This window comes from Sebastes umbrosus, chromosome 16 (genome assembly GCF_015220745.1).
Source record: "Sebastes umbrosus isolate fSebUmb1 chromosome 16, fSebUmb1.pri, whole genome shotgun sequence".
Taxonomy (NCBI): Eukaryota; Metazoa; Chordata; class Actinopteri; order Perciformes; family Sebastidae; genus Sebastes; species Sebastes umbrosus.
Genome location: NC_051284.1, coordinates 23107212 through 23122751, shown reverse-complemented (window position 1 = coordinate 23122751; position 15540 = coordinate 23107212). Strand labels below are relative to the sequence as shown.

The 15540-nt window shown below is 38.8% G+C and overlaps 1 long non-coding RNA gene across 1 annotated transcript; it reads right to left on the bottom strand.

The window, feature by feature from the left end:
* Positions 1–3201: 3201 nt before the first annotated feature.
* LOC119474560 lies at positions 3202–14766 on the bottom strand. Its single transcript, XR_005203585.1, has 3 exons — positions 14756–14766; positions 12711–12715; positions 3202–3343 (listed from the first exon to the last, which is right to left on the bottom strand). It is a non-coding gene; the product is annotated as an uncharacterized LOC119474560 (long non-coding RNA).
* Between the last annotated feature and the right edge of the window lie 774 nt (positions 14767–15540).

Genomic DNA, 15540 nt, shown 5'->3' with positions numbered 1-15540 from the left:
CAGTTTGACCTGATTTATCTGTCTAACTTCTGGCTGGCTAAGCCTCGCAGCTTTCTCTATGATCTTGTCTAAATTTACATCTCTCAACATGCCCCTCTAATCGTGGCTGAGGAGAAGTTCTCATCGCTGCTGATGAAAGAGTAAGAGGTCGATCAAATGCAAAGCAGCTTCTCTAAAGCCTCCTTTGCATCGCACATCGCTCTGTCTTTGCGGTCTGCAGCTCGAAAACACCACCAAGATGGTCTGAAGGCAGCGTTCCCATGAAAATCAATGATCAGACTTTAGTATTCCTCCATGAAGAGAGTGTGAGAACATCTCAGAAAAATATGGGCGATGATTAGTGTGAAAAAGTGTTTGTGTTCAGCCGTAATAAAGATAGCGGGACAAATCTGTGTGTGTGTGTGTGTCTGCCTGGGATAGGGGTGTGTGAGGGAAAAACAAATTGACTGGATGGTATCTGATGGACGAGAATGACCAGAGAGAGAGACGTTTGTCCTCCAACGTCCCAGATACATTAAAGATATGGTGCGAAATATGCTTGTCAGCATGAATCAATGTCAAGTTCAGTGTACACTGCAATACAAACACGACACAGTCAAGTCTCAACTGGAGAAAGACCTTACAGAGCGGCAGATCCAACGCGATAAAAATGCCGGCATGGATGTAAACCATGAACACTTGAATAGCCCTTATTTAAATCATTAGGTCCTAAAAGTTGTAAAATGCACTGATAGCTGAATCCAGAGTTATTTCCCTTCCTCCTCCGCGGCTGGAGCGAGGGCTGGGAGGTGGAGTTATAGGAAACGCTACTGCGCCTGCTCTATGGGCCCAATGGATGCGGAAGATCACTGGAAGATCCCAGTACTTTATCACTCGGCAGTCGAGCCATTTTGGCTTCATGCGCCACTGAGCAACTCTCATAGGAATGAACGGGAGCCCGCCTCCAACGCTGCATCCAGTTCCCTTCATACATCCATGGTTTCTGTCGGTTGTGAGTACAACAAATACAATACAGCCACGCACCTCTTTACGTAAATGTGATGGCAATTTCACCTGCTGGGTGTAGTGGCGCCACTACCCAGGGTAGATGATGTGGTTTGACACCGGAAAACTTTAAAAAGGGATGTTAAAGAACCAGGTCGATAAGCAGGAGTTTCAACAAAACATTTATTGAAAGAAAGGACAAAATTGAAACCCAAGAAGCTAAATTAAACTAAAGAAAAAAAGAACACCAAACAAAAGAAAGCTGCAGCCTCTCAGCAAGCTGACAATTCCTTTTTACCCCCTCCTTACTCCACCTGCCCAGGTACGTATAAGTATAGAGTGAGCTAAACCGAACAAACATCCAAAATCACACAGAATAGTGAACATACCATTAATAGAAGATCTCTAAGTTACTGCTGACATGTTAATATACTGTATATCTAAGGGGCCCATCCATACCTATCTACTATCTTACCTATCTCATCTCTTAACCCCTCCCTGCTAAGAGGACATAATGAGACAAACCTGTTTGCACTTTACTTGATTGAGCTGCTGAGCAGCAACACTGCAGGCAGAACAACAAAAATCCTATGAACCTATAAAACAAACAAACTAATGCGCATGTAATGTTTTTTTACAGTTTTACACAGGTTTCTGTGAAGGTTATGATTTGGGCTGTTTTTTTTTTTAATTGAATTGGGCGGGTTTTAAGTCGCAAACTGTCAATCTGAACTGGAAACACTACAAGGAGGTTCAGTGTGTGGCAACTACAACATTATGTACTATTGACCTCTATATTAACTAAAACTTTAGATCTTGAGAACAAACAAATAAAAGACTTCTATATTATATAAAGAAAGGACTTTAAAGAAAAAGACTGCATCAGAACAAACAGCTCATTTGAATACAGTCTCTCAGGTTCCTACTACCACCCTTAGCAAAAGAAACTATATACTGTATACATCAATATATGATATATACCATCCTGGCCTCCAGGAGCAATAAACATGCTGAAGACAGTGGAAATCCAGTGAGTAGAGTAGATGTTAGTGTGTTTCCATTGAGTTTGTTTGGTTGCCAAGCAGAGAGAGCTAATTGCAGAAAACGAGTATATTAAAACCATTACTTAACCTATAATATTCATACAGGAACTATAATTACTGAAATGAGCTTCTAATTGCCTTAATGGTTGGGTACTTTGTATGACATGCTGCTATGGGGAGCTCTTGGATTGTACTTGATTAATAAAGCTTCAGTTGCTATGATAGACTATTTGTGTATAGCATTAAAGTTTGTTATGGGGAGTCTTTCCGGCTCTTTAGCGCACGAAGAAGACCACTGAAATGACCGCTTACCTTCTGGAAAAGAACTGCTGTGCATCTGCACACAAAATATGTTGACATTTTTTAACCGCACGCTCGAGGGGCTTATTAGAGGATTTATTAATACATAGCGAAATAGAGAGGATAAACACCATCATCTTGGCAACCCAAACGTTGCTATTATAAATAGCTTGAACTGCTCTATGAAGCGTTAATAAACTGTTTTGTTCTATTTTGCTTCACCCCTCCAGCACATCACCACCAGTGTCACGGCCTCATCTACAGCTCCCTTGGGACGATCTATTTATAGGGCTGCATCCTTGTAAATTGATGTAATTGACAAGGTCAACACCAAAGTCTTTAATCACTTGTGGCATCTTTCCTGATTGAACTCTGCGTATGGTGAACCTCAAGGGACTGTGAGTGGGATTCTGTTTTGTTGTTTGTTTCTGTGGAGTTTTCACTTAAAACAGAAGCCTTCAATGACTTTTACACTACAGTATATGGATGTTTCTGCGATGAAATGTTGGATTTATGTCAAAATTTGCCGTGCAATGCTTGATAAATATATACACAGTGTTATTACCCATCTTGACATAAAACAAATTACTAAATAATATGATTTAATACAATTTATGAAGCATTTTATGGGTCTAAACACCACGTTTCTTCATGTCCCACAACTGTGGATTCAATGTTGAGATACGTCAAATGAGTTAATTCAATTACAATATGACATCATTTCAAATGGAATTGTTTCATATACATAAATATACATATTACTTTACAACATGTTAAAACTCTTTTTTGTTTACAAATCATTTACATTAACTTTTTCATCTAATTGCGCCTGTCCCACACTTCTGAGTCCTTACCGCTACACTGAACAAATGCCATAGTAAAAGTTTTATTCAAAGCCAAACAAATCTAGTTTCCATGGAAACAAAAGTTAGCAAGTGAGCACATGGATGACAGGTTGGGCCGCCCACATAGGTGACCCTCAAGATCAAGAAAAACAAGGTTAAGATCACCTTTTTCTTTTTATTGTGTGTCCTTACCGTACAGCTTAGTCATTGTGTATTTTAACTACATTTAAAAAATAATGGCGCACTGTAAAGCTGCGGCCGCGAGCCACCTTCGCCCCGAGCCTTTTCCAAGCCGACCTAGAGCCGGTCACGGCGCACCGCCTCGTATGCGGGACTCCCCAGCCTGCCGTGTGTCGCTCGCACCCTCCAGCTGGCTGTTAACGAGGGTCTTTTGGCACAGAGAAGTACTTGTATCGGTACCCGGTATCGGCGAGTACCCAAATGTAAGTACTTGTACTTAAACTCGGTCTGAAAAAAAGTGGTATCAGTGCATCCCTAGCCCTGAGTAAGTCTTGTTTGCTTGTCAGTGATAAATGAAAATATTCTTTTTTTGGCAGGATACACCAGCAGATATAGAGGGAACATGTAAAAGCTGGATAAATATCACCTTACCAGAAGTACATTGCACCTTAACCTGCTGCTATGAACACCCTCAGTGCCACCATGAGGGAAAAACATGGAATTCACAAGCTTTTCTGAAATATGTCATCATTCTATACTATATGTGCCAAGTTTTGATGTCTGAGCTGATTTCTTACAGCAGGTGGAGACATTGGTCAACTTTTTTTTTGCAAAGTGGTATTTAGGTGTCACAAAAGCCTGGAGGATCTTCTACAAGTAACACATTTGCAAAGCTGCTTTTATACTGCACTTTACTTTTAATTTAATTGCAAAGACACTAATAAGACATCTGAATGGCTTTTGTGTTCCTTTAAAATCCTAATGCATCTTTTCTGCATGTGTCCCCTGGTGAATCCGTATTGAAATGATTCAAACAAAAACTGAATATGACAACTAGATGACAACTTTTTCTATTAAGACTCTCCAGGAACTTTGTGTATTTAAACGTTATATTGACACCCTGCCTCTTGCTCAATGTGTGCTGAGTTAGGGCAATGCACAGGCTGGAACGCTCTGCTTCCTCACCTAACAGTTATTTCACCTGTGGTTAAGTGATAACGACAGACACAAGCTCACTCATGCTCTTGTCAATTATGTGCATATAGATTGTGGAGAAAGAAGACAAAAGTTCAACGAGAGGAGAAAATCAGATAACTGACCCAAAGCCCTGAATGCAGTCTAGGATGTGTTGAAAAGCTAAAAGTAAAATGTTAAACATGATAGAAAAATTGCATTTTGCCTTTGATCACTTCACCTCAACTCCCAAATTAAAAGTGTTTGGTACTAGATTAACGTCCTCATTGAAAAAACCAAATGGCTCTTGAACTGGAATCTAGACCCCCAACCCTAAAATCAACTCTTTCCGATTTGCATATATGGGTCAGACGCTTCCACAGTTGGGAAGATGGGAGACTTAGTGGTCTCTGCAGGCGAGACCAGGCTTTTGAAGATCTGCAGTATGAGGTTTGTTTGGTGGATGAGCAGGGGCCTGTGTGTGTCGAAGCTGTTTGGATTTGTGCTTACAAAAGTGCTGAATCGTTTAGAAGAGTAACCAGATACCAGTGAAATGAGCTCGCTGCTGAGATCTGCTTCTGCTCCTAATAGGGATGCTAGAGATGCGGTACCATTAATGTCCAAAAAAGCCCATTAGTTATTTGTTTGTAGCTATTGTTTATGTAAAATAAATAATGATATTATGCTTGGGTGTATTGAAAATGGGAAAAAAAAGGCTGGATTACCAACTCGGCCAAATACACTTAGGGGCCCAAAAAGTCGGTCATTTGGTCCACCACTGTAGTCCCAGCACGTTCGAAAAGACGTATGAATGCCATGATAATGCGCAAGGCATTAAGCATGCAATAAACGCCTTTTTTGCGAGTCATTTGTACACAATGTGGTCTGTACTGACTGCAATGTAAACGCAACTGCGTAAATATGCCGCGCTCAGAGCTAGTGACATAGAATAAAAAGTGAGAAAGGCCGCGTATGGTTACATGACTTTTAACCAGGAGACTGTGGTTTTATTTGGAGACCGAGTGTTTTGTTTTGTAAGTTACGTTAGTGATGTTTGTCACGTGATGTGTTTTCCGTACTTATGTGACGTTGTTTACGTATGTATTTTACTTTTTACTTTTTTTAAGCCCAATCATGATGTTTTTCCTAAACCTAAGTGATTTTGTTGCCTAAACCTAACTGAGGATGTTGCCTAGTTTGGTTGCATGGCGTACAAATGACACACGAAAAGCCAAAACTGCGTCACGCGGAATGTGCCTGCAATGTCGTGCTAAATGTGGTACATGTTTGCAAAAAGATGTACTTTCATGGTCCCCAGAGGATGAATCCTAATGACTTTGGTGATCCCCTTCCTCTAACACCACCATGAGGTTAATTTAAATGTCTCAACAACTATTAGATGGATGGCCATGAAATTTGGTACACACACAAGGTCCCCAGAGGAATAGTAATAACTTTGGGGATCCGCTGACTTTTCATCCAGCGCCACCATCAGGTCAACATTTTCATTCATCCAATTCTTTGGTTTATGACCAAATAACAGTGGACAACCTGAGACTGAAAAGTGAAGCCAATGGTGAAGTGCCTTAAACTTGCATTCTTTCTAATAGCCAGCAGGGGGCGACTCCTCTGGTTGCAAAAAAGAAGTCTGATTGTATAAAAGTCGATGAGAAAATGACCCAGACTGGACTACTTTAACTCTTTCACAATATGTTTTCAGTTCATGAAAGTTAATTGTAACATTTCGGTCCTGTTTTATTCATCGTTCGGTTTTACTTAGCCCCACCCTCACATATCATTTCTAGTTTTTGATAAAAACCAAGATGGCAATGACCAAAATGACGAACTCATGGCTTCAAAACGGCAGTCCACAAACCAATGGGTGACGTCATGGTGAGTACGTCCACTTCTTATATGCAGTCTATGGCAAATACTTACAAAAAGAGACTCCCATCAACTAAGATGGTGAACATGGTAAACATTACACCTGCTATTCATCAGCTCTCTAGCAATGTCATTGTGAGCATGCTGAATTTAGCAACACTGTGTCTCACAGAGCTGCTAGCATGGCTGTAGACTCTTCTTGATTATTTGATTAAATGCAAATCACAGTAGGCTATATCAACTACAGGCTTGTAGAGGAGCCCTGTTTTCAAAATCTAATGTTAAGACCTTATTGTTTATAACTCATATTGCGCTCACAGTGGACCATTCATAAATAAAGTTGTGTTTAATCAAATTACCACAACCCAACATACACAGAAAACCTGAGGCCAGGTAGTATTGCAGCATAGGAGTATGCCTACTAGTTCAACTGGTCTGTCTCTGGGCAAATAATGAAGCTGCCATTTATAGCCTACTGTGTTCTCTGAACTTGGATGGCACATACTCAAAAGGGGCACAGCAGAAAACTAAAGCTTTCACTGGTTTCCTCTATGTATATATTTACAGTTTACAGTATGTTCAGTAGCAGTCCACGATAATATATAAGTATATATTACAATCTGATTAGACTTTTATGGGATAGTATATATTGGTATCTTTCCTATCAAAGATGGCTGTTTTTAAGTGCCATCTGTCATGATGAGCACAACAAATACATAGCAGCCAGAGCCAGACTGACGCAGCAGAGGATCATGGTTAATGTTTGCTGTTTGGTGACATCTGCTGGTGGAAAACAACATTTACTCTTAAAAAAGTTAGACTCACGGTAAGATTACTACTGCTGCTACTGCTGCTCTATAATTAGAATATTACTATATTCACAACTACCAATACTGATTGTGATGTTAAATATATTTCACAACAAAATAACTCTGGATGTGCTCATAAGCTGTGTTTAAATATACATTTCCTTTTGTGTTTGCTGTTGATGTCATACAGTTGTTTTAGAAGGCCAAAAAAAAGATTTTATTTATTTATTATTATTATTATTATTGATGTTGTTGTTATTGTTGTTATTGTTATTGTTATTATTGGTGTTGTTGTTATTATCAATAATAATAATAATAACCAGTGGTGGAGTACATTCACTGAGGTACTGCACTTTTTGAAAAACTTGCACATTACCATTTCATTTTAGGTTACTTTATACTTCTATTTTACTACATTTAAGAGGAATATATTGTACTTTTTACTGCACAAGTGGTCAACTATATCCAGTAGGCTAGTATTGATATATTTGACAAATAAAATAAAAATAAAAGTTAAAGAAAATTCCAAAAACTGAAATGAGATTTCAGATTTGTGTAGCAGAACTTTATTTGTTCTGCTTTTTTCTCCCATTAATCATCTAATGACCCCCCATATTTATATAATAAAGCCACACCTCAGCCAGCTACAAAAATAAAGTTCTACTTTGACATTGAAGCATCGGTGTTAACAATCTAATAATATCATAAATATCAGTCAAGGGGATCAATATTTGTTTACTTTTGACGCTAAGTATATTTAGCAGATAATACTTTTGGATTTCTACTTAAGTGAGATTTTGAATGCAGGACATTTACTTGTAATGGAGTATTGATAAAATAATAGATAAGTTGCAAACCAGGGGAATCTTAAAGTTAGCCCCAGAAGGATAACCACAAAAATTGAAGGGAAGAGGGGAAATACCAAATAAAAATGAGCCTTAAAAAAAGAAAGGCTCCCTACCCTCAGTAAAATATTTAGATTAGTGGACTGACTGACTAGAGGATACACCCTCTGGGAAACAGAAGTCGACTAATGAGAAAGACACTGGCAGCAATGCCAGGTTAAAACTGAGAAGCCACACCACGCAGACCTGCTCCACCTGCTCCAAGAGAAAACAGAAAACGGTAAGCAATCATGCGGATAGGTTCACATTGTAACTTCTGCCAATGGAAACACCTCAACACGGAAAAACAAGCAACAGAATGAAACTCAGACAAAGTGATACAATGGAGTCAACGTCTGAACACTGGAAACCAGATATCAGCTTCACACACCTGTGCCGCATCAGGGACAATCAGGCTCCCACAGCTTCCCCTCCTCACAGATAATTAACCCAACCAGCCCGGTGACCTGTCCTCACACGTACTTTCACTTCCCTTTTTTTTGCATCTAAACTGTCCCATTTAAATCCAACTACCCAGAGATAGTCTTTGTATCCTGCCATGGTGGTTAATGCATTTATTTTACCTGTGAATTACTGTTAAAGCAACACAGATCTGCGCATATCAGTAAACCTTAAATTTCTTAATGGTTTATATTACAGATGGACAACAGAAAAACAACTCAATATGTCACCTTGACCTTCAGACAAGATGTGAATTCTCTCTTTTAAATTTAGTCTTACATCATTAGCTGCAATCAAACAATGAGCGATATTAAAACTATTCCTATCATGGATAAAGTATTTGTGTGCAGACCCACCTGCTGAGATTAACAGATGAATGTCAATGAAGATAAATGTGAAGGCCTCTTAAAATATACATTCATTTGCTATGAAATAGAAATAATGTGCCACTGACACTACGCTTTTAACATTCCCCAAACATTGCAGCTTCCAACTAATTAATTTGTATTATTTAACACTGCAGCGGGTCAGCTCATTGATATTGAGATCAACATTCTGTAAACAGCAAAGGTTGTTTCAAAACATGTCTTGTAACTTGAAAAAAATTAAAAGATAAATGCACCAGCGCCATTGTAAAAAAATCAACCTATTTTATTTTTCTAATGTTATGGTATTATTATAATGTTGAATCATCATTATAAAATATGGATTTTCTCCCAATTTATTTACTGTTTCGATGCTTTGGACAGCTTAGTGGTATTTTACACATAACAAGCTCCTTAGTAGTAATTCATTAATTGATCACACTAAAAATTACACACTGGAAGATAATGCAGTGTAACTGAACTGTCCAACAAGTCTATGAGAAAATGAGCCTACTTCTCACTTGATTTATTACCTCAGTAAACATTGTAAACATGAGTTTATGATCGAAATCGATGGTTTCAAGTCTTCTTCAATACAACATGATGTTCATTTAGTAAGTTATGGTCCCCTTTAGAGTCAAATAGACCATAAAGCAGGGGATGCTTTAGGGCGGGTCTACCCTGTGATTGACAGGTCGCTACCACGGCGTTGTCCGGTCTGGGAGTTTTCCGTGTTTTCGTCTTACAACTTTAACTCTTTCACAGTGTGTTTTCAGTTCATGACAGTAAATTATAACCTTTTTAGTTGCCTTATTCAGCGTTCGATTGTACATAGCTCCACCCTCTCGTGTCACTTCTGGTCCACAAACCAATGGTTGATGTCACAGTAACTACGTCCACTATTTATATACAGTCTATGATTGGGGTTCAGATTTGTGACCTTTTTCATCCCACGGAATAATCATCTGACACAGCAAAATAAGCAACTAGTGACACCCAGATTTGTAACTGTTGTTTTTAGAAGGATGTTAATGTCATTAAATATTTGACAAATCAAATGGATATTTTTTTCAGCCCATAAATCAAATTTCTGCATTTTTCTTTTCAGAAGGAAGAAATTCTCAGACAGCCAAAATCTAACAGTTGTTAAACAATGTCCAGGTTTACAGACGGGGGCAAGATACAAGGGCATATACAAGGAAATTTACATTACATTCACAGTTGATGAATCTAAGTGGGACTCTATACATGCCCGGGGCAACTTCGCGGTGACAAGGCTCCAGGAAGTCACCGCTCGGGGGCCAAAAAAATGGTTCGTCACATAACCCTTTTGAAGGGACATGCACTGTTTTGGCCAGTTAGCTACACTTAATGAGCATAATATTATTCACGCTCCACTGACCCCGTCTGTTCAGCCGCTGGAGGGGATCCAAGGGGACACCCGACTGTGGGACTTCAATGACAAGCTGATCCCAGATGTGAACAACGTGCTGAGGAGAGCAGAGCTGATGAATGGGATGGACGGACATACAGACGGATGGAGATATTCAGAACTGCATGTATGTATTCATCAAATCTATTCTATTGATTTCAATGATCCAGACTGAAATATCAAAAAAATGATCAGATGGATTACTATAAAGTTTGGTATAGACATGCATAGCCTCTGAAGCAACCTCTGAAGACTTTTCTTCTAGCGCCACCAGCAGGTCAAACATTTCACTACTACTTGATGGATGCTTCTTTACTTTGTGGTTTTGAGTGAAATATGTAAAGAACTATTGGATGGATTGCCATGAAATTTGATTCAGACATTCATGTCCCTCAGTATGAATTATACAGGCTTTTCTCATGCACCGTTTGTAGCTATACCAATGAAAAATAATGCACTGTAATTCGTATATATCCCACAAAATCAATTTGTAATCCACGTAATCGTGAATCAGGAAGTATAAGGTGTTCCTACGCCGTATGAAACCAGAAGTCAACGTTTATTTATTTGTCTGTACTTAAGTTACACCACTTCTGTAGTTACCCAAACCACAAACCACCTCCTAAACCTAACCAAGTTGTTTCCTATTAAAACGGAAGTTCATTTTGAAAAGATTGTCTGCATGTAACAAGCGGAAATTGACACATGTTGCTGGACATTCGTAGGAAAATGCACGAAAAATGAGGAATAACATTTCCTAAGATATCGTACTGTTACGTGCCGTGTTGTTTTGTGTGTTTCTACTCTCTCTCCTGTGTCTCTTCAGGTGCCGTCCTCCCCCGCCGTGCAACTGCAGCGAGTGAGTGGTTGTAAACGGCTGGGCCAAGTCACCCAGTGCACAGTTTTGCAAGCTGTGTGTTGTGGTTACGGCGGAGTTGCAGGGGATTCCTCTTTGAGGAAGTGTGTTTGTGTTTCAGTTTGTGACCTTATTTGTTGCCTCCATTGATTCAGTTTAACTTTCCTCCTGAAAGCAGTTTTCATTTGGTGGTTGTACTCATTTTCATTTATTGTTGATTGATCCTTGGTTTTGTTTGCACACCTCCGTTGCCCGTCTCTCTTTCCCTGGGTTTATTTTATTCTTACTCCCCCCTGGATCCTAAACAGGGGAACGTATCACACACAAACTGTTATATGAGGGTACATTGAAGGGGTAAGACATGCAACAAAGGTCCAACGGCCAGAATCGAACCCGGGATGCTCCTGTCACGACATTTAGCTCAAAGCGCCGCTGTGCCCAAGTACAGCCTCACAGAGCTGCTGGCATGGATGTAGATTCTTAGTCTTGTTTAATTAAGCTTTTGGCTAAAGTCCGAGCTGGCGGACAATGATTTCACTGGGATCTCTTTGCAGGCTTTTCTGTCACACAATGATCATCTTAGCTGAAACGACCTTAACCAGTCACCTTCACCTGTATTGTTTCTCTGCTGTCTTTGACGTCAATGCTGCTTCACTCCTCCTACACTCCACCACCACCGTGTAAACTGATTTAATTGGCAAGGTCATCGACAAAGTCTTAAAAAAAATGATGTGTAACTATTTTGTAATTTCTTTGATATTGCTGTAGTAAAAGCAACTAATGTGTCCGCCAGGAGAACGCCTTGTTTGTTATGAAAAATGAAACAATGATACATGTAAGTATAAGTGGGAGTATGTATATTCTCCCAGTTGTGTATTGGCAGGATAGAATACACCAGGCAGGAATAGAGAAAGTCATGCAACAGCTGGATAAATCTCACCTCACTGGCAGCTTAGCCTACTGCTACGAACACCCTCAGTGCCACCATCTGGGAAAAAAATAGGCGTTATATAACATGTAGTCTCACTAGCTTTTCTGGAACTCCAGCAGGGGTCAAATAGGGAGAGTTTACACAATTCTGTGGGAACATAGATAAAGGTTTATTCTTATAAACTGGTTAAAAACTATGAATACATCACTATACTCACCGTGTCCACAGCTCTGTGCTGTCATGTCACCTGCATCCCCGCAGTATGTGTCCCCCTAAATATAGCGACGGTATGGGATGGAATTAAATATAGAAGACATAAGTTGTGAATACAAAACAGGGACACATGTTGCATAGAATGAAAATGTATTTCGTGTAAATAAAATACATGCATTTACATTTAAAATATAGTAAAAAGAGCTGCTGATGTTTGGCAGACGTTTCCATAGATGGATTGTCGGGCTATATGAAAAACTTCTGAACAGTTTTCTTTCTCACAGCAGGTGAGAAAGGTTAGTTTTCATAATGGATAACACTTTTTTGGCTCGCCAGGCAGAGTGCAAGTTGCATATGCAGCCAAGCAGGATACTGAAACCATAACTTAACCTAAATTACTAATTATTGTCTTTCCACAAGAGCCTATTATTTTTCAACCTGGACCCTTATTTTGTGTCTCAATGAATAAAACATTTTCTTTATCTTTTGCTTGATCCAGTCTGTTTGTTATTGTGTCCAAGTCACGCTCATGGAGAATTTTCATTGTAAAATATGAATATCCGCATACTCTGGCTCAAATAAATACACGTGGCCATCGAATTCAAAGACCTCATCCACATTGTCGAAATTATCTAAATATTCAGCCATGACATTGAAAATCTTTTAGATAACACTAAGCTACACTTTCTGTACTCCAACACAACAAACTCTGCCCGGCTGGCACTCACATCTCCACCATGGATTCCTCTATTCCACCGTTGTCTTCCAGCAATACGTCAACTCGCCGGATTTCAGAACGAGACTTCTGCTTGAGCAAGACTCTTTTCATAATGTTGTCAGACACTTATAATTACAATCAGAGTCTGTCATGGCAAAACAAGCACTTTTAGTGGACGTAAATGACGGTGCCAGCTTGCCCCAATAGCCAGCACCTTCTCATTCCCAGGGCGTTAAATGCTAGTGTCAAAGTTAAAGTTCTATCTAGTGAAGCCCGTCTTGCAAAACAGTGTTGGCCGCGGTCGAAGGACGCGGGGAAGACTTTGGTCTTGAGGGCCGGAGTCTCTGCTGTACTCTGCTCCTCTGCCTTCAGGTAGCGCGTGCACACGGGCGAGCGCGAGCAACAGGACGCTGACTTTCGTTGACCTAACAGCCACAGGTGTTGCTGTTACAATAAATTTCATATTTTTACAAACAGTCCCTTTAAGAAAAATTTGTCATAATAATATAAAGTAGTAATTTTTATTTTCTTTTTTTCTCATAGTTTATTCTTATAATATTATGACTTTATTCTCGAAATATCAGATGTATTTATTTTTCCTTAATGTGGCCCTAAAAGGTTGCTGACCCCTGAGGATCAGAGTACTTCTTCCACCACTGACTGTATGCAGTAGTGTCAGTATATTTACCTTAATGAAATGGAAAACTACTGTGATGTAGTCGCTGTGGAGAGAGCCCAGAGATCATCTTTCAACCAGAGAGAGAGAGAGAGGGAGAGAGTCATCTCTAAACCTTTTTGTCTTCAGTGGCTCTACATCAGGAAGAGAGAACACACACCTCAGCTTCTCAGTAAGTTATACCATTTTATATTTAAGGCCAGTAATAACCCCCCAAAAATACTGATGTTACTCTGAAGCAAATCCTAATTACACAGCTTTTAGAAGAGACTGTATGATGCAGATCAAACTGCTTCAGGGACTATAGAAAGGATCAAATAGACAGTTATAATAAGCCTATTGATGCTAATTTGAATGGTGGAAGACATGTGTTTGTGTTTTGCCAATTTACTGGGTTTTATTTATTAATTTATTTGGGTATATTCGGCATCTTGAACAGTACTCTATCAGGGCATATTCACATCCCTCTTTTTTGTCTGTCACATGTCGACGCTGCTCTGCCTACAGCTGACAGCTATAATTAAATTGTTCTATTTCCCGACTTACTCTTGTTTGATAAGCCTTGTGGCAATTTTTGGCATGCACATCATCATTGGTTATTAGCTTACAAACATAACTTTTCAAAAGACATTCCACATAAAAGTTATTTATTAACTTATAAAGAATTTCTTGATAAATTCAAAATGCCTGTTAAAGCAAAGGAGTATGCTGTTGTTTTCTATGCCAATGTACTTATACGTCTACAAAACCCTGGTATTGTTGCTCAACCTTTCAATTCAGAAGATTGTGTGGAAAATTCATATTATACTATATAATATACTGAAAGAGAAGTGCTCTAACGAACATATTAGGTACACACTTAGTTATTGTTTCTGTCCCTTCATCTAGATGTTTTCCTTATTTGAGGATATACAGTGGGAGAAAGCTTGGAATACTGTGTCAATAACAAACTTAAGGAAGTGTCTTTCAAGATATTACATAGAATTTACCTGGTAAAACTTGTGTCGGAAAGATTTAAGCTTGATATTGATTATAAGTGTGATTTCTGTGGAGTATTTCCCATCTATATTCTTTCACTGTATCCATACAAGAATATTCTGGATGGATGTAGCCAACTTTCCACAAAAGAAACTTAAGATGAGTGTTAAAATAAATATGTTTGATGTAATGATATATTTTAGTCAAGATAAGATTGGAAATAACATGCTGTATATAATACAATTATTTATTATTTTTTGGAAATTAATGAATTTAAACAGTACAGCACCATCATACCCTATATTAAAAACAAAAAGCCATTAAGACTTATTAAATTATTATAATATTATGTATATAACAAAAACACAAACCTTGGCATTATGAAATGTATATGTAATTATTATTTTTTTTTGTTCAGTTATATTAAAGTCATAGTATAGTATGTTGAAAAAATTCATAAAAGTCAGTTCAATAAAGAAAGCATAAAAAAACATGCACCTCATCATTGACAGGTGGCATTAAAAAAACAACAGGTGGCATTCATCTGGCTGGAACAGGCGATTTACATAAATTTGTCTTGTTAAATCTGCAACAACGGATCTCTGTTGCGAATTGTCATGACAATATTGGCATGCTGTTAACCGGCTTTTTTGAATACTCGATTCTGATTGGTCAGTCACAGTGCTCTGCGGTCTGTTATCTCACCCATATGACACTTCAAATATTACGAGGCCTATGCACGCCTGCTATTTGTTGATCTTAGTTCTGCTTTTAAATATGCTTCAGCCCCATCTGCTAATCCAGAAACTGAAACAGATGAGTGTTGATCCTTTTTTAATTAAGTGGTGTTTTTCCCTTTTAACCAATCGAATCCGGATAAATCAGCACAGGTGCCCAACAGGGATGGGTCAGCTCACCAGTTCTTTTCACATCATACACAAATGAACAGCCAACCTAGGAACCACATATTCAAATGTTAATATGACACTGATGTCCTCAGCCTGCTGTACAAAGACATTTAATCCT